Source organism: Alligator mississippiensis, chromosome 2, assembly GCF_030867095.1.
Source record: "Alligator mississippiensis isolate rAllMis1 chromosome 2, rAllMis1, whole genome shotgun sequence".
Classification (NCBI taxonomy): Eukaryota; Metazoa; Chordata; order Crocodylia; family Alligatoridae; genus Alligator; species Alligator mississippiensis.
In genome coordinates, this window is record NC_081825.1 from 118,303,471 (window position 1) to 118,328,545 (window position 25,075).

Sequence of the window (25,075 nt, forward strand, 5' to 3'; positions counted from 1 at the left end):
AACCCTCAGTGGATGCGTGCTAATCTAAAGTGCTTTCTGTTAGCGTGCTTTATCAAACATCTGTGCCAGATCTCATCAAGGGATAACTTACAGCATTATTGCCACCATCCCAGTTGAAATTGCGCAGGGTTGTGCTCCAGCCTTGGGTAAAGCCCCTTTGCTCTGCCTGAGCCTGGGCCAGCCCTGCCCCCTTGTCTGTCAGTGACAGCCTCTGATTCCAGCCCAACACACAGCCTTGCCAGGGAACTGGAAAGCAGGGAAGGGGGTTTCTGTTCACTCAGTCACCTTGGCCTCATGGTGCACCACAGCACATCTGAAGTGGGGGAAGGGGTCTGGGGTCTCTCCCCCGCACAGCAGCCTGGGCCAGGCAGCAGTGCACCAGTGCTTCGCGGGGTTGGGGTTGCAGTGAGAGGGCCCAGGGTCTCTCTCCCTACAGCAGCCCAGGCCGGGCAGTGGTGTGCTGCTGCTTGTTGTGGAGGTGGCACTGTAGGGGAAGGGCACTGCAGGAGAAGAGCTATGAAGTCTCTCCCGGGAGGGGGGTGCTGTGGGAGAAGGGCTCCAGGGTCTCTCTCCCCACAGCTACCCCCGCTGTGGTGTGCCACAGTGGAGGCCAGGCAGGGAGGCTGTGGGGAAAGGGACAGGGTCTACCACCCCCCCACCCCCCGTCACTGTTGCCCATTGCCAGATCAGTTGGGGGTGATGGGTGGGGCTGGGAAGAGGACCACTTGGGTAACCTCCTGGGTGGTGTGCAGGAGCTCCCTCAGTCCCAGTGCAGGCAGGGTCTGAGCCCCACATGCCCCCTGCCCCCACCACTGAACACTAGCCACTCTTCACAGCAAGTCAATCCAAGTTGAAGCTCAGGCCCAGGATGCAATGACCCCTCCTAAGTGAGGGCAGGAATGCAGGGGCACAGCAGGACCAGGCACAGCCCGTCTGCCTCATTCTTCCCACTGGTCTAAGCCAGTGCTACAGCCCTGGCATGGCCATGGTGTCTTCTGGACCAGCTCACTGCTCCAAATGCACAGGCTGGACTCAAGCCATGGTGCCTGCAGGGGGAAAAAGGTTGGTCCTCACTCCTCCTGCTGAGCCACATTTGAACCTGTACCCAGCCTTGCACTGCAATGCAACATATCCCCCACCCAGTGCCCGCACCCCCAGGACCCAGATACACAACTTGGTGGGGTCAGTTGGTTGGAGCATCATGGAACATGGAGACTGCAGCAGCCCAAGTCTAGTTCCCACTGACCCTACTCTCTTCTGGGCTGTGCAGGGTTTGGCTGCTGGCTCATGCTGCCTGGCTCACCCCGCAGCAGCCATCCAAAGTTGGCAGGTACCTAAGCCCCTGAACCCCATGTTGAAGCTGGGTGATTCTGGGCCTGGAGTGTGAGGCATGGGGCTGCCTGTCCAGGCTGGGGATGCACACAGCAGGTGGCAAGGCTGCAGCACTCACAGCCACCTCCCAAGCCCGGCAGGGGCAGGAAGTCCCAAGTCCCATCCCTGTACCCTGCCCCCCACTCCCAGCATGTTCCTGGACCACTGGGCCTGAACAGAGAGAGCAAGCTCCAGGGCTGCAGCACTGGCTCTGCCCAGTGGCAGCAGCAAGCCGTTCCTGCCTCTAACTCTTAGTCCTGCCAATGCTCACCAAGCCTCTAGTGGCATATCACAGCTGTGCAGTTAAAGGGCAGTCAGAGATTTTTTTTGCCTTAAGGTGTGACTGCTCCACTAAGCCAAACACCACTAAGAAATTAACATTTGTTCAGCTTATAGCATAAGGTTTAACTAAGTCCTAAATATTGAATCTCTCCTTGTTTGAAGGATGTATTATGGGTATGGGATAGAAGCAAGACTGACCAAAACCTAAAATACCTTACCAGGTACCTAAAGGGATACAAGTTATATAATTTAGAAAATCCCCAAAAGGTATAGAGAAATAGTGTTCCACAACTGAGTGGTGATGAGCAGGCAGGGAACATTTTCAAGTGACTGGAGAATCCACTAATGCACAGGTCACTGGAGAAACCACCCCAGCAGTGGAGGTCTTGTGCAATCCTGTAGAACCTCCCATGGAAAAAATCAGGGTAATAGTGGAAACACTGACTTCTCTCTTCTAGAAGGCATCTCTCCTAGAGTGCAAGGAGTTGTGATGGCACAATGATGCACAATTTACAAGCCACTTTACACTTAGTTGTCTAAATGGCAGCTGAGCTCTTTTGAAAATCTGGTTTGGCAAGTATAAGAACTACATTACCAGTATACTGCTATTATTGCCTCATAAGGTTGTTTTCAACCTACCCATCTGTCTTTCATAGAAATTAGGGATGGAAAATCCCCGTTAGGTCATCTAGTCCATATCTTTGCCAACATAAGATTGTTCTACATTGTGTTTCTAGAGCCTTGTCCAGTTTTTAATGACTCAAGAAATGGTACTCTTACCACTTTCCTCAGGAGAGCATTCTATATTTTAAAAGACTACATTGTTAAGAAATAATTCCTGCGATTCAGCCTAAAATTTCCCTTTGCTCATATTTCCTATAATACCTATTATATTCATATATTGCCGAATATTGCATGGGCCAAACTCTCCCTCAGTTGCATCATACAGCACTTTAAAAACTGGAATAGCCCTGGTGTAACTTGGAGAAGAATTTGACCTGTAAAAACACCCTGCATTTCTTGATGAAGGTAGCAGCTTTGTTTTCATGGCATTCAATAAAACTATAAAGGGTATAAGCTGGCAAGACTGTTTTTGTCATAGAAAAGTCTGCAACTGTACATTAGCCAGAAATGTCACTACAGAAGATCATGAAAAAAAAAAAATGACCATAGACCACTGGGATTTTATAAAGAAAAAGAAAAGGTGATGGGGAGTATATAAATAACAGATGATGTCACATGCCACTAAACAATTTGCAGACCTAACACAGCCCTTAAGCAACTTTTTTTCCTGTTGTAATAACTTCGTTTGCTGCTATATGGCTGCTGTGCTTTGGCTCTTTGATTCTACTAAAACCCATCATAAACAATAACAGTAACAATACCTCATTGTTAACCCCAAGATTTTTTGGCTCCCAACAACAGCCTTTATGCAGGGAGTGTTCTGTATTTATACATTCTTAAGTTATGAATAGCCCTCTCAGAGGATAAGAAAGGGGTTGCTGCTTCAGTTCCATGCAACAGGCTGCTTGGAGATTTATAAATACACATTCCTCCAGTTGCAAAACTGCATATGCATTGGTTTTTTTTTTTCCTAAATCATTGTATAAATCTTTTAATGAACAGACCTAAGCATTCCAAACAGGAACTGCAAATGCAATTCCTCTTTAAATTTTAATCTCCCTGGGTTTCATTATTGATCAAAATGCATAAGACAGCCCCACAAGAGTAATACCATATGTAACACTAGAAAGAGGTGTGTGTGTTTCAGCGTCTATATCTTTATATGTGAAATGTAATCTCAATTGGAGACTATACAGCATATTAGAAACAGATGAAGTTTTTACGACTTCCACTGATTGGCCCTTCAATTAGTTTTCTCTTTAGTTCTTCCAGAATTACTTGTGACATTTTATTCACTGGCACAACAATAACAGGTCATTTCCAGTAACCCATAGCTAACCCCTTCTAAAGAGGTTTAGGAAATTCTATTATTTCCTTTGGGAGAGTCTGATGTCAGTACAAAGACTGCCCAGAAGTGGAAGAGTTAAAATTCCACACGGTAAATCTCTTGAGCAATTACATAACCCAAAACAAAGGAAATAAAAATGTTGGTTATACAGGTCTCATAAAATTGCAGTAGAGATACAAAAGCAATAAAGCCCTTTTTCTATGTTACTTTTTTGAACCCATCAATCAAATATTTTATCATGTTTCATTCACCAGCTTCATCTGGGAGGGGAACTTCATATCTGGACCTCACAAATGTAACTTTAAATCTGGTTAAGACTACAAGTAGAAGGCTGAATCTTAGTTTTGCTAAGTTGTTCTCCGACCTCCTGCCAAGTCATGGACTTGCAAATGGACCTGCGAGAATAATGCCTCTTAGGCAAAACTTTTCTCAGCTCAGATCTCAAAAATATTTCTTGCCCAAGCAGTCAGTTTGAATTTGCCTTATTCACAGTTAACATTATTCTCCAGAGTAAACCTGACAAACACTAAAACCTGCATCCCTCCTTCCCTAAGATTTACTCTCTCTATTTTTATATACACCCTACTTGTGGATATTTTGATTTTGACATTTTTCCATTCCAAAAATCCAGAAAGAAGCCCCATGTTTGTCCTTGCAGTAAGAGCCAAACCCAGTGAGAGCTATTGGCACTCTCTCTCTCTTTCTCTGGCATCACTGTCTTTGATGATTCTCAATGTAAAGCTAAGAGCCAGATTTTATTCTTAATCCAAAGCAAGAACCAAACCCACTTAAACTCATTTATGCATTTGGTACAGATATTAGTGCAGGTTACGAAGGAGTCAGAAGTAAGTAAGGTAAAGTTCTTGTGAAATTAACTGTTATTCTTTTGCCAGCTGAGCATATAACTTTAATTTAGATTCAATAAAGCAAGCACATCTATGTTTCTGAATGTGAATGAACATAAGGAATCTGACTGAATGTGCATCAAGAATCACTTGTAAACTAGGGCTTTGGTACATGAGTAAAGATTCGTCTCGCAGCAAGGGTAGGCTGACCTAAAATCTTAATTATACTTGAACTAACATGTAACCTCAGTGATGTAAATGGTTGAGGTTTGAAAGTCCACAAAAAATCTGACCAAAATAAACTGTCTGAAGTAAATTCATAAGCAGCACTACTGTACTTAAATTATAGTTCTTCTGAAAAGCGACACTTAAGTTTCAGGGGTGTACTTAGTAGCTGTGTTGGTCTGAGACCTTTGTAGGGTTTCATAATTGTTTTGTTTCATTTATTCAATAGCAGATTTATTTGGTTTACTTTCTGTGTTTTTTATTAATAATATTTTAATTCCAGTATGGTATCTAGAACCTATTCTTTCTATAATTTGTTCACCAGTAAAAAAAAAAAGGTACAAATGAAAGTATTCCCATAGTAATTGCAGTGTAATGTGCAGTTAAGAGACAGATGGCATTAAAGCAAGGTACTTATATATGGCTTTCTCTGGGATGGAGTTTCAGCAGCAGCAAAATGCAGAAACTCAATTCTTGGAAAAAATCCTTATCTTTGCAAAGATGAACTGCTTTACTCATAGATAAAAAAGGTAAGTAAATACATTTCATCTGAAAAAAGAAACAGTGTATGGACTAGGATAAAAGGTGCTATAAAGGAAATCTTAGCTGAAAACCTTCAAGATATTAACTATCCAATTTCAGGCTTTTCCTGCCTCCTTTTTTTTTTTTTTTCCTTTTCCTTTTGGAAGATGAAAACCTGAGTTCTTGTAGAAATAGGGGAATTCACCTTGGGAAGTGCCCAGCACTTCCTACTCTGACAAAGAGAATCAAAAACAATTGTGGTGGTATATTTCACACTGAAAATGACTCAGTAAAAATAATATTATAGACTTCTGTCTCTTGCTGTCTGTAGAGAAAGGTCTATTCATTATTAAAATGAATGTACTGAGTCCTTAGGAAAAACATCTTTGCCTCAGTTCCCCAACTCTATACTGTAGATAGTAATACTTCTCTGTTTACCTGTAATGTTGTGAGGTATAAACCCCTGTAAGGTGATCAATTATTAAACTTGTAAGGAACATGCACATCAATGGGATGTGGTTTTCATGTAGTCAGACCATTTCTACATATTAATTTAGGTATTAGAAAGAAGATGAGTCTATTCATACTGTAGGGAGAAAACAACTTGTAGGCTTGTACTCAAGTCATTCTTTTCCCCCTCTAATTAATAAGTAAATATTTAGACCAGTTTTTGCAAAAGCTAGAATACTTTTGTAACTTTCGGATACAATATTGCGTCTAAAAATGGTAGATGCACTATTAATATCACTCATACCTCTAAGTACTTGAAAGACAAGTGGCCATACAAAAGAGATCAAATTAATGTGAGTGTAAGTCAGCATCCACTGTTCTTTGAGCCCACAATTTTTGGGTGCAAAGAGAAATGATGGATTTAATTTTGGTTCTTTTGACTTGATTTTGGCATCAGGTGTCAACCTCTCAGTAGTCAAAACCAAAATGATTCATTTCTAGACAATCAGCCAACATGTCAGTTGGTAGATGGCATAAAGACCAGCATCTGAAATATCCAGTTTATGGATCCAATTGAAACACCATTATTTTGCACCACCACCCTGCAGAGTAAAGCTCTGATAAGAGGCTTGTGTCATATTGTATTTACAAATTCTCCATTTTCAAAGATAAATTGGAAGTATATGATTTTTCAGGAATATCTGGATTCTATCAGTATGTGATAAACTAAGAGGTAACTTTGAAGCTGTCAACACAGCTACCTGGAAGTCTTCCAAAAAACTAGATGGGGAAAAAATGCTTGTACTCCTTAGTATCTGAACTCTGGGATTATTGTCAAAACAAAATGAGTAGAGGGAAAGCCTCAGGTTTTTCTCGGGCTTTCTTTTTTTTTTTTATTATTGTAAATTATACCATAGATTTAGAACAGATCTCCACAGTCTCTAGTCCAACCCTCTGCACTATTGCAGGATTTGCTATTCCTAAACAAACCCAGACAGGGATTGTCCCAGCCATCATCCATTTATAGCAACAGAGCTGACTTTAGAGAAAATGATGCCCTGAGAGATCTTGTATTTTGGTACCTCCCCACCCCTCTGTCACCCTTCCCCATGTCAGCAGCACTGCTATAGGCAGAGGCAGGTAAGCAGGGGCAAAGGGTACAGTCCAGCAGGGAGTCAGAACAGCGTGGTGCTACCACCCACTTTGCCTGGCCTGGCTCCTCCTGAGCAGTAGTTGGAGGCAGGGGCAGTGGGCTGGTCTGAGCACCACTCTTGCTTGGGGTGGGCAAAAAGCACTGCTGTGAATGTGGGCTCCTCGCACATGTGTGTGTGTGTGGCACATGTATGTGCATGGCACCCCCCTGACCACGGTGTCCTGGGCAGTCACTCACATTGCCCACCCCTGAGGCTGGCTCTGCATATTGACTTCAGAGGGGTGCAGAGAAAGCTGTTCCCCAGGATCAGACAGCAGCTGTTACATCTTCATAAACCTGTAGCAATACAAGTGATATAAATGACCTTAACTCTGATCCTGGAAGAAGCAGAGTTAAATGCAAAGCAGTTTCAAAACACAGTGTTATGCAAAGGAAGCAGTTCCTGTGTAACAACAATGGCACAGTCCTGAACTGCAGCTCCCCCTCTCTTTTTTGAAGCTACTGGGCGCATCTACATGAGATGCTATGACAGAGTATAGTAGTAATGCTCTGAGCAGTAGTAGTACTCTATGCAGTCATTTAGTACTTGCTTTAGCATTACCATTACTGTGCAGTCCTGGTGGCACACGGTTATTTTTCGATGCTATGTTGTTGTAGCGATGAACCAATGAGCTGATACTACATAGCCATAGCAATGAGCTATATCACCGTAGCGCATCGCTACAGTGACCTAGTGTCTAAAAATAACTGTGCATAGCCAGAACTGCGCAGTAATGGTAATGCTAAAGCAAATACTAAATGACTGTGCAGTACCAAATGTGCAGTCAGGGGCACCTGTAGACATGCCCACTGTGTATGTACATTTGTTTATACACATGGATGCCCATCCACCCCCTCTTGAAAACTTCCAATGAAGGCACTTTTCCAATTTCTCAAGGCAAATGAGAGACCAGAGACTTTTGTTTGTTTTTAAATAATAGTTGATCTATATGAATGCATCCATCTCACCCTCCTCAATTGGCCGTGCCACAGACCGGAGTGAGAGAAAGGGAAACAAACAAACAATACCAGATGAGGTGAACTACTCTGAAATGGTTGTTCAACAGAATCTTACAAGAGGTGGGGGGCTGAAATATTTCATTTTTCACATCTCATAGGGAATTATTTAACCTTGTTTGAGTTTGCCAGATATGAAAACAATGTGTTTTTTATATTTAAATGTGCAAACCTAAATTTATCAGCTGTATTTATGGTGGCATAAACTAGTGTATTGGGAGTAAATTATTTGGAAAACAGGAGTGATGCCAGAGTAATCTAATTTGCACTGATTTGGAATTCTGTATGTATAAGTGGACATTACTTCTTTGCTCTACATTGGGCAAAATTGTGTCAATTTATTCAATCAGAGTTCCACAAAAAAGATCTTAAAGGTGCCTTAAAAGCTGAGGACTCCCTTACCTTCATGACAGCACCACCGACTGTCAAAGAACCCTCCCAAGAGTACAAAAAGCCTGCCGATTATGACCTCTATCAGAGATAATCTCTTAATTAAATCAGTAACCACAAACATTTTGCAAAATCTTAGTAGTACAAGACAGTACATGGTTGACTTTTGGCCACCTGTAACAAACATTACATTGCAAATAGTTGCTTATTCTTTTTTTGCAAGAAGAGTGTGTAATCTTTTCCAGGGTTTAGTTGTCCATTTTCACAGATGACAGGAAAGTAGATCTGGTTAACATTGTCCTGAAAGACTATTAATTGAAATAATAATAATTAAAAAAAAGTTTTGGAGTACACATTGATTCTGGTTAAATTTCATCTTTTAAAATGCTTTGTATACCAATATCATAATATTGTGAAAGCAATTTTTATTCATTCATTTTAAAAGAAGGCAAAAAGAAAGTGCAAACTTGAAACTAAATGTTTCAAATTTAAACACAATTTTGAGTCATTTTATCCTTTAAAATCTCATTTTGTAGGGAATTTAAAATATTCACTTTTAGCTCAGATTCAGAGTGGAAATGGGTTTCAAAATAGCAGTATTTCTTGTAGAATTCCTTTCTATATACTGGCCAAGGACTGGCCAGAGAAAAGGAACTTCTAGCCAAACTTTACACCTTATGAGCCAGATCAAAAAAAAAAAAAAAAAAAAAAGCAGGGTGGGGGGGAGCTGACAATTTAAAGTAGGAGTTAGATGGAATTTAAGTGCCTAAATCAACAATTGCAATCCAAAATAATCCCTCTGTTGCAGCTCAACCCTTGAATAGCAACATAGTTGCATAGATGTCTACCCTGTACCAGCATCCATACAAGACTAGCTCTGGGTTCAGTCCAATACTAAGACTACATTTTTACTTTGAGGCAATCATGGTGGCATGATGGTGTTAAGATGCTTTTCTGTGGATCTGTGCATTGTATGCAGATCAGATCAAATCCCAACCCTGCCTTCTGACTGCTGTTATGGGTGGATTTCCCACTCTAACAAATGTTCTTCTATCACCAGAAGCATGTGATAAATAGTGAAGCTGATTTTTTTTTTTTTCCAAACAGATGAAGGGGCGGCACTACTGGCTTCTCTCAGGCCCACACATGGGAGTGTTTGTCAAAAGCTGGCATACAGCTAGCACAAAATGCAAGGATTGGAAGACTTCATCCCTCTGCCAGCCTGGAGGAAAAATGGAGTCACTACTCCTCTGGGTCTGGCTATCCAAGTTTCTCAGGAGGCAGCAGCAGATACAGAACCTTTGTATACAGAATCCAATCCAAATTCATTATTCTTTTGCTTTGCTTTGTTTTCTAACCTAAATGTCACTTCACAGCCCATGTTGCTGGAAGCTGAAATCAACTCCTCCTGGGACAGCTGTTTTCCTTAATTAAACTACAACCACAATTGGTTTTAAGACAATTTTCCTTATTCAAGGCCATTTCCAAAACCTGATTTCAAACCTAAGGAAAAAATATTTTAGAAAAACACTATTTGGTTGCTCTTGTCATTCCATCTAAGGTTTCTCTTTGCTTTTTTATTATTAGTTTATTTTAAGGTTGTAAATAACTGGTTTGCTGGCACTTGTCTTTCTCAGCTCAAACACCTCTACAAAATGTGGCCAAAGATGTCAATTTTTCAGGTAGGGATTCTCAAATCTGTTCCAGATTTAGATTTATGTGCTGGCAAACCACCCCATAACTTCTGATGAGATACCCAGAGTAAGTGATTTCTCAGATGATTTCCTTCCCTTCTTGCATCATTTAATTATGTCATATTTCTTTAGTTTGAATTCTGAATTTGAATACAGTTTCATGCTCCAAATCCTTAGAATAATGAATTGCATGAATCACTCACTGTACCTGTATTTTTCTTCTAAACTGCTCCAGGCTGCTGTTCAGATCAGTGTTTATAATCTAATTTTTTATGATCCCAGCAGTGCCTTACAGAAACTACAGTAGCTCTCTGAAGGGGCCAAAGACTATTGTATATACGTCCTCTCCCACATATCCCCCCTCTAACACATCTTTACTGGAGAAATGATCAAAATGTTCAGTAAAGTGCTTCTGGGTGGTAATTCAATTGCGTATCCTGCGAAAAAACACACTTGCTGCATTCAATGTGATGGCAGTTCCCTCAGTGCCCCTACAGATCTATACTGTCAGGAGGGGAATGGAAATTCACAGACTCCAAAAAACAATCAAAGGTAGTAGCTCACTTGAACAGTACAGTTTAGTATCCCACCCTTATTACAACTTTTTCACCCACAAGATAATAATGTAGTATAACATTTGCCAAGAACAAGTAGACTGATAGCATAACTGAAGGACAGCAAATTTCCAGGATAAAAAAAGAATTTTACAAAATAAAATCCTATCAGTCATTTACATTAAGCCATAGTCTCTTCCAGGTTTCTATACATTTGAATGTTGAAACCATATTTGTCTCTGGCATCTGGCAATGTCATTTAATATGTTCCTATAGCCTTGCATGCAGTTAAGCATGCACTGTATATTATTTTATGATGTTTGAATTGGAATCGCACATTCTGGGTACAAGCATTCATGTTTTTGCAGATTCTTGTGTAAAGCTGGGAGAACCTGTTTCCAATTTCATGACCGTTTATCGCTAATCCAAAATGACTGCAGCATTACCTACAGACAGGAAGCTGGATGGGGACTTGTGTGTTTTGGATACATCATGCTCTTCCCAGGAAGCTCTGTTAAACTAGTTTTATGCTTACATGAGGGGAAGACAGAAGTTACTAATGGACATGACTGTGCCTAATCTATATTTAGTTTAGGAAAATAAAAGGTAAATTTGGGATGCGTCTTATAACAGTTTCTTGTCCATATGAGGTCTAATCATAATTCCTCTTCAACATGTCATTCAAGTTCCTTCTTGTCTTTCTTCAAACTCAAATTACATAGAAGTAAAACTGTTCCCTGTTCAGCCACTTGCAGTGAATTTAACAACTTCTGGTCTCCAAGATGACTGTTATTTTTTCTTGGAATAACTAAAGTGTGATTTCATAATATTTCATCTGTGTTTGCTGTATCACCTTATCCACCTACAGGAGATTACAATATATTTTAAGTATATAATGGGTCAATGAAAACATTGTAGCATACTCCTCTGGGCAGCCACAAACAATGCCTACAACAAGATAAATGAACTGTCATCCAAGACAACACTAAGCAGCTTGACCAACTGGTACTTAACTTTTTATGAACTTCTAAAACTTTGGAGGTTCATTTCTGGCCAGCAGCTGATCCTGAAACTCTTTTGTTTAATAATCTTATAAGAAAAAATTATTTCCTGATATTTCTAATATTTCTATTACATTGAATAAAAAGGGCTAAAAAGAATTTGCTCTCTTTCTCCCTGTTTCTGGATTTTCAAGCCTGTTCGTTACTAAAAATCAAGGAACAAATATGAGTGCACATTTTTTTCCTTTAAAGTTAACTGCTGTCATGGGATGGAAACAGATGTCACCTAATGTCACATTTGTACTGCGATAATTTTTTTTATGACAGCACAAATGGCAAGTAGATAGATGTTCCTATCCTTTGTCTGGCCATTGATGTTTTGTTTTATTGTCACAGACCTCTATTTGCTTTGTGGTGGAAGAATGTGAGCAGCCCAGAGTTGCTCATGTTCTCCAGACACCCTAGCCAAGTGCTCTGGGGGCTTGAGGGTCCCAGTCCTGCCCACTATGGGAATTCCTATGTAGGACTGTGTCCCTCAAGCCCCCAGAGGGCCTACCTGGCTTTTCCTGCTTGGAGAGAAGCACCCTGGGGAATCTTGGGGCACCTCCCTATAAGCAGGGAAATTTAGGATGGGTTCCCTGCTCATGGAGAACTGCCCGGGATCTCTAGGAGCAGGACTCCGTAAGTAGTGAAAGCTCATGCCTCTGCACCATCCCACACCAGGACCTGTGCCTCCTTATGAGACATAGGTCGATGAGGACCTGAATCCAAATAAAGAGCCATGGACCAGTGAGGGACATAGGCAATCCCTGACTAGAGGCAATGGGTGACATATATTTCGCCCAATAAAGTGAATCAGATGTGGCAGGCTGTGTCCCACCATAGTTTGATCCATTTCATTTGGCAGCATCTATTTTTACCCATGGAATGTGGTTTAGCATTTATAGGTTGGCCTACACTTTAGGCAGGTTAACAGCCTGTCCAAATCAGTTTGGTTTTTTTTTTTTCCCATTTGGGGGCTAGCTTTTAAAAGAATGTATTGTGGTGGTCACATGTCTAAAGATAGTCTCTGGTTTTGCATCCCAAATATCTGTATTAGCACTTGGTTACAAACATAATTTAGTCCCTTTATTACAGCTTTTGATAAAACCAACGGGTGGGTTAGGTTTCCATTTAATTGTTAAAATTTATGTCTACAATGAATTAACGCTCATCAATTAGCACAGGCAGGAAATTGCAGGTGCAAAATAAAAGGCCAGGCTGAAGCCTCTTGTAAAGTTGAGCAAAGTGAATAATACCCTGAACTACGCATGGAAATGAATGGAATTTTCCAAAACATTATTTGTTATCTAACTAACTCAGCTCCACAGCACAGCACAGAGGTGTTGTAGGCATGCCACATTTATTATTTCACCTGCTAGTTTCTCCAAAATGTATGTAATTTAAAATATGAACATATCTTTTTTTTCCCTCCAAACACTGCAGTCCTACATAAATATTCTTATTGGGTAAACACTAAACTTAGACTGTTTTTTTCTTCTTGAAAAACATTACAAATACTAATTGTTCAAGTAAGAAAACTTTTTTTTTTCTCACCAAGAAGTTGTGCCAGAAGATTTTGTTTGTGTCTGCAAAGTCCCTGACCAATGCCCCTTTGTTTAAGAACATATGGCACCATGGGCATTCTACATTGCCTCCAGCTGTGGTAGGGAACATCACAGTAAACCAAAACCCACTGTATTCATGTAATAGCCTGAAAAATCAAGGTAGCTGCCATTTACTGTATACCTAAGTGCTGCTACACTATGGACGTGTATACACATGACACTGCATTGCTGTAGCAACACATTATGGTGATGTAGAATCCATAAGTATCTACACATGGCCAGCAGCTACTTCACCATAGTGGCGCACTTACCTGTTACAGCACACCACTACGGCAAAGTAGCTGCTAAAAATAACCATACACTGTGTACATACAGCACAGTAGGCCAATTACTGCATCATGCTTTAGTACTTCCAAATGGAAGTACTAAAGCATGAGGCAGTAACAACATCACCATAGACCAACATGTTGCTGCCCACTAAGAAGCACAATCTCATGTATGCTAATTGATAAGGATCCAGCAACACTGTAACAATGGCTGCATTAAATTTCTTTCTTTATTTGGCACTCATTTGGAAGTTGGCAGTGAGTGCTTCACAGCAGCACTCCTTAACACAGTATACAGTTAGTGTAGGGACACCCCATTACTTATTATTTCATTTGCCCCGAAAGACAGGGTTATGTAACTTACAACATAAATGCATCATTCTTTAACCAATGTATAGTATGAACACATGAAATTGATGAAGATTGATATAATATTGACTGAGCACCTTTTTGTATTTTATTTATTTATTTAAATATAATTGGGATTAATTCTATGAAGAATTAGTCAATTGTTAACTAACACAGATGTGGATCTCACACCATTATCGTGTTTCTTTAGCATGGTTTACCAATCTCAATATAGTTTTAGAAACTCCTTCAATTCCTTGTCATAATTTTATTATAGGTACTTTTTATTTTGTTACTGTAGGTAGTAACTAATCTTGTAATGAAAAGTAAAATTATAAATCATCAGAGAAAACATTTTAATATATGTTCACAATCAAGTTTAGATATAGATAATATAGTAGATATATATTGTCCAGTAGATATATTCAGTAATTGGGTTTGTAGGAAATGAAGGACAAAGCCACCTTGTCCCTGGCCAGAGAAGTTCTTTTGGTGCGGAGCCTGTAAGAGCTCCTCAGTGATCAAGACACAAAGGCTGTTCCAGATCCTGATGAAGAAGTCACTATGAGGTAGCTGCAAGCAGCTTTTTAATATAGAGTCATTCAGTCTTTCCCCTTTCCCAAATCTAGGGCCTGTTAGTTATTCCAGCTATTAAGAGCCTTAGGCTGCATCCATGAGTGGGACTATGCAGTTTGCGGGTCCACTTGTACTGCATTCTTTTCATGGTGCCTCAAAAGGCTTTGGGCACCATGAAAAGAATGCAGTACAAGTGGACCCATTTGCTGCACTACATATTTGCAGCGCGGCAGCAAAATTAGATACTGGGAAATCTTAGTATCTAAAAAACCTGCAGAAAAAAGTGGGGTGGTGCACGTGGCTGCAGAGTGCACTACCCAAAACTGGAGCGTCATCAGCCAAAACCATGCTCCAGCTCTGGCCAGGGTCCATGCACCCAGATTGCTGCTGCTGCAGCCCCAGGAGGCCCCCAGGACCCCAGGTAAGGCTGCTGGGGCCAACCCAGGTTCTGGTCCCAGCCTTCCCTACCCCACCTGAGGCAATTTGCCATGTACAAGAGCATGCATGCAGAAGCATTCTTGGGGACAACTAGCAGTGGCACAACGATGTGCAGCTGTTATTTGTCTCTGGAGAAATGCATGTTCCCACTCATGGCAATGTGCCCTTAGTGGGCTAGATTTGCTATCCTTTTCTGACACAAATCTCTGAAAAACTAATTAATACAAATCCTCCCCCCTCATTGTAGGGTGGTTATATTTGGGATGTGGTGGAATCTTACAGCTAAGATGACAGCCTGTTACCACAGACACTAAAACTTGGTATAGGATCACACTTAGGTGACTCAATCCACTGAGATAGAAAATAGAACTGGATGTGACCCATATTCTGTGTCTCTTCCTCATTTTACTGCAGCAAGGCTTTGGGTAACAGTGTCATGGAAAGCAGTTAAGAACAACAGCTACCCTAGCAGGAGGTCCTTATAGGGTTTAACTGGCTCAAAATGAATAACTTCTGGCTGACCTGTTCCTTAAGCAACAAAATACATCAGGAGAGAGAGAACTGGAAGAGTGAACAACATTAACCTGAATTAACAAGATGTAGATGTGAGAAACCAGTGCCTGTATCAGTGGCATGAACCATAATTCAAAATGGTTGAGAAGCATCCAACCTACCTTAAATGTTATTGTCCTACTTTAAATAACAACTACTATGCCACTTACAGCCTCATGTGAGGATACTACCTCAGAAGAAAAATCAAGAGGAAGAAGCACCTAACTCTTAAGAAAAAAGTCACAATAGCAAAAACCACAACTATCCACCATATTCACTTATTAAGCCTGAAAGAGTCTTGTGGGTAGAATAGGTGCCAGAACACCTGGGTTTTATTCCCAGCTTTGTCAGAAACTTCCTTCATGACCTCATAAAAATCACTTAACCTTCTTATTCCTGAATATTTGCAATATTGGGATAGCAGTGCTTCCACACCTAGCAGAAGTGTTATGGGACCTAATTAATTAATGTGTAAAATGCCTTGAGATTCTCATAGTATGGCTGTTATAAAAAGGTAAATTATCATTCACTATGTGACCATGAGGAGCAGAATGCAGCTTTTTTTCAAGTTGAACAATACATACACACACATGCACACACCCCCCCCCCCTCCAAATGTTTCAACTCTAACATCTTTTGTCTGGTGTCCAGGGGTTGGATCTGGGAGGTGGGGGTGCACTGGTATATTTGCGCCTTTCCTTGTAGCATATTAGCAATGGAAGAATGGCTTGACAACCAGAGGGGAATACACCTGTATCACCAGAGCCTGCAGATATGAGACACAGAAAACTAAGGCAGGCATGGAGATCAAGCTGGCAACCAGAGTAAAAGACAACAAAAAGTCCTTCTAAAGATACATAGGGAGCATTGGGCTCCACTGTGGGAACCCACAGTTGATGCCCACAAAAAGGCAGAACTCCTAAATACATAGTTCACATCAGTATTCCTGAAATCAAACACGGGCTGTTCACCTGACCAGAGGCACTGGGAACATGGGGAAGACAACAGACTACATGAAATCAGTCCTGAACAGGTGAGGGATCTCGTACAACACTTGGGCTTTTTCAAGTCTGCTGGGCCTGACAACCCGCACCCAAGAGTCCTGAAAGAACTGGCTGAGCTATAGCCGTGCCTCTGGCCAAGCTGTTTGAAGAGTAATGGAACTCAGGAGTGGTCCTGGACAAGTGGAAGAGGGCCAATGTGGTGCCCATCTTTAAGAAAGGGAAAGAGGGATGATCCTGCAAGCTACACACCGTCAGTCTGATGCTGTGTAAAATCTTTTAAGGAAACAATCAATTGCAAGCTGGTAACTGATGGGGTGTTAAGAAGCAACCAGCATAGCTTTGTTGATGGTAGGTCATGCCCGATAAGCCTTGTGTTCTTCTACGACCGGGTAACTAGCCATCTAGATGAGGAACAAAAGGTTGACATAATTTACTTAGACTTCAGTAAAGCTTTTGATTCTGCTTCCCATGGGCATCTCAAACAAACTGGAGGGAAATGGGCTGGACCAGTCTACAGTGAGGTGGGTGGACAGTTGGCTTAGAGGCCACTTCCAGAGGGTGGTAATCAATGGGATGGCCTCATCCTGGAGGACCGTCTTCAGTGGTGCTCCCCAGGGATTGGTGCTTGGACCCATTCTCTTTAATATATTAAGTAATGACTTTGATAAGGGGGTGGAAGGCTCAATGATTAAGTTCACGGATGACACCAAGCTGTGGGGAAACACAGGCACATTACAGGATAGGGTCAAGATCCAGGATGACCTTGACAAACTTAATTCATGGGCGGAATGGAACCAGATGAGGTTTAACAGGGGTAAGTGCAAAGTCCTTCATCTGGGTAGGAAAAACCCTCACCACAACTATACAAAAGGAAGTACTAAGTGATGGCACAGTAACAAAGGCACTGTAGGGACATGTGTAGATGTACCCACTGCCTGGAAATAGCAGCATCATTTCTATTAAGGCAATACTGAGGGAGTCAATTGACTGAATGTCTCACTCTGATCTACCCAGTCCCTTGTAAACTCTTTATTCCACAGGTGTTATCAGTCCTCTCTTCTTTTTAATGGTCTTGATGTTCCACCAATCAAGCTATATCCTTTGTTATTCTATTCTGCTGATTGCTAGCTTCTCTTGGTAATGAGGCTGCTATTTTACAGTTCAGCAGATTGCTTTTAACATGTTTCAGTGAATCTTAAACTTAATAATATAGCCCCCTAGGCTCCCAGACTATTATCAAAGCTTCTAGGTTATTTTAAGTACATAAAAATATGTGTTTATATGTGATGATGCACTTCAGCATCTGAACTCCTTTTTTCAAATTTCTAGATCCACCCATGCTCATATTTTACTTATATGATTAATTAATTTTTGCAATATTCTTTTGAGGTTACATACAAACACATTTAGAGGTAGGAAAATATAAAGGGAGTTAAATTTTTGATCCCAAAAGAGTGATTTATTGCCCTGAACTAGTCATTTAGGCTCTCTAAGAAGCTCCATATACTGCTCAGGGTTTATTTATGGGAAATGTACAAGGATAAATATCCCTCCATCATGAGGTAAGGCTTGAGTGCACATCTCTAAAGGCAGAGTTACCATGTGAAACAACAATTAAAAACAGTTTTTAAGTGCTGTAATAAAGATAAGAGACCAAATTAATCAATAACTCCAGCTTCTCTGTTCTGACCCCGCAACACAAGCTGGAAATCTGGTTTGTCTAGGATAGGCAGAGTTTACAATTACTTCGCATCATCTGAAAAGTATAGAAACAAACATAACATTGTAGTGAATTTGACCCAAAGAAAATACAACACTGCTGATGTATGTATAGAAGTGTTACCATATAGATCAAGTGGTTCTCAAACTATTGGGCCCCACAAGCCAGATGACTGGCATGGGGCCAGTTTTCAGGCCAGATCCTGCACAGGAGATTGGTCCATAGTCATGATCCAGCATGGGGTGAGTACATGAGATCAATCTACAGGTGTAATTTGGTGTACTAGCCCAGCTCCACATGTTGGAACCAGATCCAAAGTGACCCTGTGTATCAACACAATCCAGTGCACGAGGCCATCTGGCATATGGGCCCAGAGCATTAATTGCCATGGCTCTGGACTCTGCCACAAGAATTACCATTGTCACTGCTCCCCTGCTGCCAAATTTCCAAACTTGCGGGGAGCTTTGCAAGCTCAAAAACTCTTCTCTATAGACTGGATTTGGTTCATGGACCATAAGATGAACACCATATGACCTGGATTCTATTCTATTACATATTGTCATCATAATCTAGACCTAGTCATAGCTTCTACTAGTAGCCAGGGAAAAATCTTTCCTGTGTTCTGTGTATGAGTTTTCTCCCTCAAAACCATTTTGTGCATGTCTCTTTAAAAATACTTAAAACAATACATAAAATGTCTTCAAAATGTTCCAAAACAAGTCAGTTTTAATGATACTTAGAATGCCTTTCTTTACCATATATTTGAATTATTATGAAAATTGGCAAATGTTGTACCATTTTAAAACCCATTACCTTATACAGGAGATATATATTTTAAATGTAAGTGCAATAAATTTTAAGCAAACATATAACAAATATACAGAAAGTCTGGGGGGGGTTTTCCACATGGGAAGAAATTATCCCCATTACAGCCATTTTATTATTCACTGCAGACAGTTATGTGAAGCAGATTGCATTCATTTTATTTTTCTACTACAAATCTAGAGATATTTTTGCAGATCCCTAGTATACAGTTAGCATGATAACTGAACCCTGTAACAGACATAATGTAACCGCAGCATAAAACCTTTCTCTAGAGCTCAATTGACTGGACTTTATGTTTTAACTTGAGCTTTAAGGAACCTGCATAGCAAATCATCCCTAGCTTGTCTCTGCCCTTGATCTTCAGAGATCCATGTCTTTATATCCTTGACTTAATCATGATGTGTCTTAAGATTTGTACTTATAACTTGATTTCACCTAAATCAGTAGCAGAAAACTCCCATTTAGTCACTAACCTATTTTATATTTGAAAACTCCCTTCTAATGTTTCTAAGTAGTCTCATAGTTCATTTTAAGTTTTCAAAGTAATTTTTTAAAGATTTTTTTTTAAACATTTCAATCATAGAAAGAGCTGTCTCTCATTGAGCAAGTTAGAAATTATGTAAGCTTTTGACATAGACGCACAGGAAAAGAGGTATCTCAGTTTTTTATCTGTAAAAAAAACAACAACAAAAAGATGCTTACAGCCTTGTAAAAGATTTACTTACATGGCAAAACAAATATTCAGTGCTGTTTGCAAATTCCTTAGTCCTATAATATACCTCAAGGAAATTACAGAGAAAATGGTGGCAGAGAAAAAGGGACCTGTTCTCAAATCTCAAAATCTTTTGATCCCGCTCATAAACCAGAAAAGTACATAAAGGCCCATTGGGAAAATTTACCTTCAAAAGTAGGAACTCTTTCTTTTAAAGACTTTGCTGCTCAAGTTTTTGTCACCAGACTGTTACGACTCTCTGGTAACTGCCAACAACTTTTAACACCTCTACTCCCCTGCTATTTCTAATGTAGACCTTTTCTCCTTTGACAGTCCATTAAATACTGGGAAGTCCAGGCACTGGCCTCACCTTACCACTTTTCAGATTATAAATCTCATTCTCCATGAAACAAATTTCTTGAGAACCAATCAGAGACTTCCGAGCATATTCACTTTTAGCTCACTTGAAAATTAACTGCTCCCAGGGTTGCATAATGTCTCTCTCACCATTGTGGAACAGTGTTCTGCTCACCATGCCAAAATCCATCGCGAGGAAGGTCACAAAAATGCATTTCAAACTGCCTGGAAATGTCTAGTTCATGCATTCTCAGCCATCCATCTGTTCTGCTCAGGAACACAAGGACAGTGAAAATCACATACTGAAACTTCCAAGCTGCCATAAACATTTGTGATGCTTTACACACGGAAAGTAAGGAACCAGTGCAGCTCCTGAAATCGTAAGGTGGAGCATTGATGGGATTTATCAAATGCCTAGTTTTCAAAAGATAATGCTGTAATGATATTTCAGTTACCATGTAAATAACAATTCCTATAGTTCCCATATAACAAATTTTTCAGCATCTCTCAATACACATTATGTAATGAAGCTCACCGCTACTTAACAGTTGTTGCCTTTCAACCAAGAAGCAATAGATATTTGAGTGACAATTTCATAGAAACAGAAGAATTTTCAAAAACACTTAAGTGACTTAGGATCACAAGTCCCACTAGCCAGAGCTGTAAAGGCCTCAGTCCCTAAGGGCTTTTTAAAAAAATCCCTCCCATAATATATTATCATACTGGAATGCAAATATTTGTTAGTCCTTATATGACTGTTAGTAACTGTATGCAGTTGGGATTGATATTCATCAGTATACTGGCAATGTTGTGATAATTTGTGGCTAACCCACATCACCACTATTTAAAATGTTGTGAAGAGCAAAGTCAAATATTATCTCATCAAATTTTACTGTCAGAGGAACATATGATAACAACAGACATTATTCTCCTTGTCTGTTTTTGTTAAAATACATTTCTCTCTCACACAGTTCCAGCTTAATTACTCATAAAACTTTAGAAAAACTGCTTTGGGATGAATTATCTCTTTTACTAGAAATGTACTCTCTCTAAAACTGAGCAAATATTAACTTCACTCTGTTTTTAACTTCCCTTTTCTGTTCAAGCACATGCCTTTTCCCCCTATACTCAAGAAGCATTTTGGTCATGTGATTCATTCCTCTGTTTATGTTTACTTTCCTGTAAATATTTGAGCTATTTGTTCTTGTGCACATAAATACTGCCTGGAGCAAGCCTCCTGGCCTGCCTGGCACATCTTGCTGGCTGTCACTGGTGCCAAGCTCTGGCAAGATGAACTGGGCAGCTTGGGAGACTTGCAGGAAGGCTCCATAGAAGGATTGGGCCCTTCAGCAACCACTTGTGCCAAGCTCTGAGGGTCCCAATCCTTCCTTCTATGGAGTGCTTCTGTTCCTACTGCCTACTGAAAGCCTTCCTTCCCCCTTACACCTTTCCCCACCCGCCTGCCTGCATCTGTGCTGGCTCAGGCCTTTGACAGCCCAGAGCAGCCAAGTATTCAGTGAGTGCTAGGACATCCCCCTGCAAGGAGGGGAACAAGGGCACTGCAAAGGCCCCTGGTATGTTGGAGGACACCAACCTAACATGAATCAATAGGGGATATGGCACAGAATTAACTTGTATCAGTTTATGTATAACATCTGTATCTGGCCAAACGCTGTTGAAAACTAGAAATTTGATTTTACTTTGTCAAACTTCTGGCCCAGGAAATATGATTTTCATGGTATATCACTGCAAAGATTTCCAGGCAATTATCCAAATGATTTTTCTGGCATAATTCATTTCAAAGTAGCAAAACATCTCACAGTACAATTTACATCCCTTTTTAAAAATGTTCAGAAAAAAACAAACCTTTGAACATTTATTTCAGTTAAGTCAATTTAAACCCTTTTCAGTGCTCCTTCTATTGAATTAGTCATATGTGCGTGTCCAAATCTGATCATTTTTATGATTGTAACATGTCTATTGGTGGTCTCAGGTTCCTTCATCAAACTAATAGTGAGTAACTGAAGTGGTATCATTGGAAACAATTGAAGGAGATTAGAAACGAAATGCATCATTTAAGACGTGTAAGAAATTGCTTTGTGAACCTATGTACTCTAATAAACTTTGCTCATCATAAAAATGTAACAAAAGGATTTAATGCAATAAATCCATTTTTTAATGTAATGAATAAATATTAAATAATGATAGAAGAAATGATTCACTCTGTTTCTTCTAAATGGGTATTTCCAAAAACTGACTGAAGCAGCCTTGTTATATACTGTCATGAGAAGAAATGAAAATGTCTAGACTAAAATATTTTTAAATGTGGTACAATGAGCAGACTTCATAAAGGCTACCCAGGGAAACACACATGGAAAAAGAATGAACTATGCTGGCAGACTACTGTGGGAAAATGTATTGCAGCGTTCCTATCACAGCTTCACCTGGCCCACAGATTAGCAAAGATATCTTCAACCACATTACTATGAATCATTCACTTTTCTCTGGCATTGAATGCATTATCTCAATCATTTGTCAGAGTAAAGAGAGGATGAGGATGAAAACGAAGAAGTGGGAGAAGCTAGCAGTGGAATGGTATTTGGATTTTTTTCAGAAAGCTGTACTTTCACATACATTGTACAAATTTTGCAGCAATAAAATTCTGTGAAAGCATCTAAATATTAATGCTAAATTCTGTACTAACAGTAGTATAGAATCATAGAAATCACAGAAAATTAGGGTTTGAAGGGATATCAGAATCTCATTTAGTCCAACCCCCTGCTCAAAGCAGGATGTGGACAACTGTGCCCAAATAGGTTCTGTCACCGGGACCAGGCACTCTGTCAGTTGGGTGCCAGTTCTTAGGGCCAGACAGCTTGGCTTCTATTCCCTCTTACTTGTGCGGCACCCCTCCAACTCACCTGCCATGTCTTGATTTTTCTAATACAAAGGAAGGATCCTTGGATGTTTACGTATGTTCTCATGAATATCTCCAAGGAGGATTATTCTGCACTGGTCCGGTCCTGTAGGGAGCAGACCAGGAAAGCCAAGGCTGCAACTGAACTCCAGCTAGCTTTGACCATCAAGGACAATAAAAAGTCCTTTTTCAGATATGTGGGGAGCCGGAGGAAAAGCAGGGGCAACATTGGACCCCTGCTGAACCAGATGGGGCAACTGACAACTGACGCCCAGGAAAAAGCCAACCTATTAAATAAGTACTTTGCATCAGTCTTTCATCAGCCCCATGGAACGCCCATGCCCGCTACAGGGCCGGGAAGTCTGGGTGAGGGTGATCCCCTGCCCTCCATTAATGCTGACTTTGTGAAGGAACATCTTGAGAAACTGGATACCTTCAAGTCAGCCGGCCCTGACAACCTTCACCCCAGGGTACTCAAGGAGCTGGCGAGCATCATAGCCCAGCCTCTAGCACGGATCTTTGAAAACTCTTGGCGCTCTGGTAGTGCCCGAAGACTGGAAGAAGGCCAATGTGGTGCCTATCTTCGGAAAGGGAGGAAAGTGGATCCAGCTAACTATAGGCCCATCAGCCTGACTTCTATCCCGGGAAAGATCTTAGAAAAGTTTATTAAGGAGGCCATCCTTAATGGACTGGCCAACGTCAACATCTTAAGAGATAGCCAGCACGGGTTTGTTGAGGGTAGGTCTTGCTTGACCAATCTCATTTCCTTCTACAAACAGGTGACCTATCACCTGGACAAGGGAGAAGAGATTGATGTCATATATCTTGACTTCAAAAAAGCCTTCGATCTGGTTTCCCATGATCGCCTCTTGGAGAAACTGGCCAATTGTCGCCTTGGGTCCTCCACGATCCACTGGCTGGAAAATTGGCTCCAGGGTCGGACCCAGAGGGTAGTAATTGATGGAAGTTACTCATCATGGTGTCCTGTGACCAGTGGGGTCCCCCAAGGCTCTGTCCTTGGACCCATACTGTTCAATATCATTAATGATGTGGACACTGGAGTCAGAAGCGGACTGGCCAAGTTCGCTGATGACACCAAACTTTGGGGCAAAGCATCCACGCCAGAAGACAGGCGGGTGATCCAGGCTGACCTGGACAAGCTCAGCAAGTGGGCGGACGAGAATCTGATGGTGTTCAACGCCAATAAATGCAAGGTTCTCCACCTTGGGGAAAAAAAACCCGCAGCATCCTTATAGGCTCGGCAGTGCTATGTTGGCTAGCACTATGGAAGAAAGAGACTTGGGGGTCATCATTGACCACAAGATGAACATGAGCCTGCAATGCAATGCTGCGGCTAGTAAAGCGACCAAAACGCTGGCTTGCATCCATAGATGCTTGTCAAGCAAATCCCGGGACGTCATTCTCCCCCTGTACTCTGCCTTAGTGAGGCTGCAGCTGGAGTACTGCATCCAGTTTTGGGCTCCACAATTCAAAAAGGATGTGGAGAAGCTTATAGATTCATAGATTCATAGATGTTAGGGTCGGAAGGGACCTCAATAGATCATCGAGTCCGACCCCTTGCATAAGCAGGAAAGAGTGCTGGGTCTAGATGACCCCAGCTAGATACTCATCTAACCTCCTCTTGAAGACCCCCAGGGTAGGGGAGAGCACCACCTCCCTTGGGAGCCCGTTCCAGACCTTGGCCACTCGAACTGTGAAGAAGTTCTTCCTAATGTCCAATCTAAATCTGCTCTCTTCTAGCTTGTAGCCATTGTTTCTTGTAACCCCCGGGGGCGCCTTGGTGAATAAATATTCACCAATTCCCTTCTGTGCCCCCGTGATGAACTTAAAGGCAGCCACAAGGTCACCTCTCAACCTTCTCTTGCGGAGGCTGAAAAGGTCCAGTTTCTCTAGTCTTTCCTCGTAGGGCTTGGTCTGCAGGCCCTTGACCATACGAGTTGCCCTTCTCTGGACCCTCTCCAGGTTATCTGCATCCTTCTTGAAGTGTGGCGCCCAGAATTGCATGCAGTACTCCAACTGCGGTCTGACCAGCGCCCGATAGAGGGGAAGTATCACCTCCTTGGACCTATTTGTCATGCATCTGCTGATGCACGATAAAGTGCCATTGGCTTTTCTGATGGCTTCGTCACACTGCCAGCTCATGTTCATCTTGGAGTC

The 25,075-nt window shown here is 41.2% G+C and overlaps 1 long non-coding RNA gene across 2 annotated transcripts in view; it reads right to left on the reverse strand.

Annotated features, from left to right (window-relative positions):
* The window catches only part of LOC109284821 (uncharacterized), a 105,102-nt gene that overhangs the window by 41,641 nt on the left and 38,386 nt on the right, over nt 1-25,075 (reverse strand). The gene's annotated exons all lie outside the window — the stretch shown is intronic.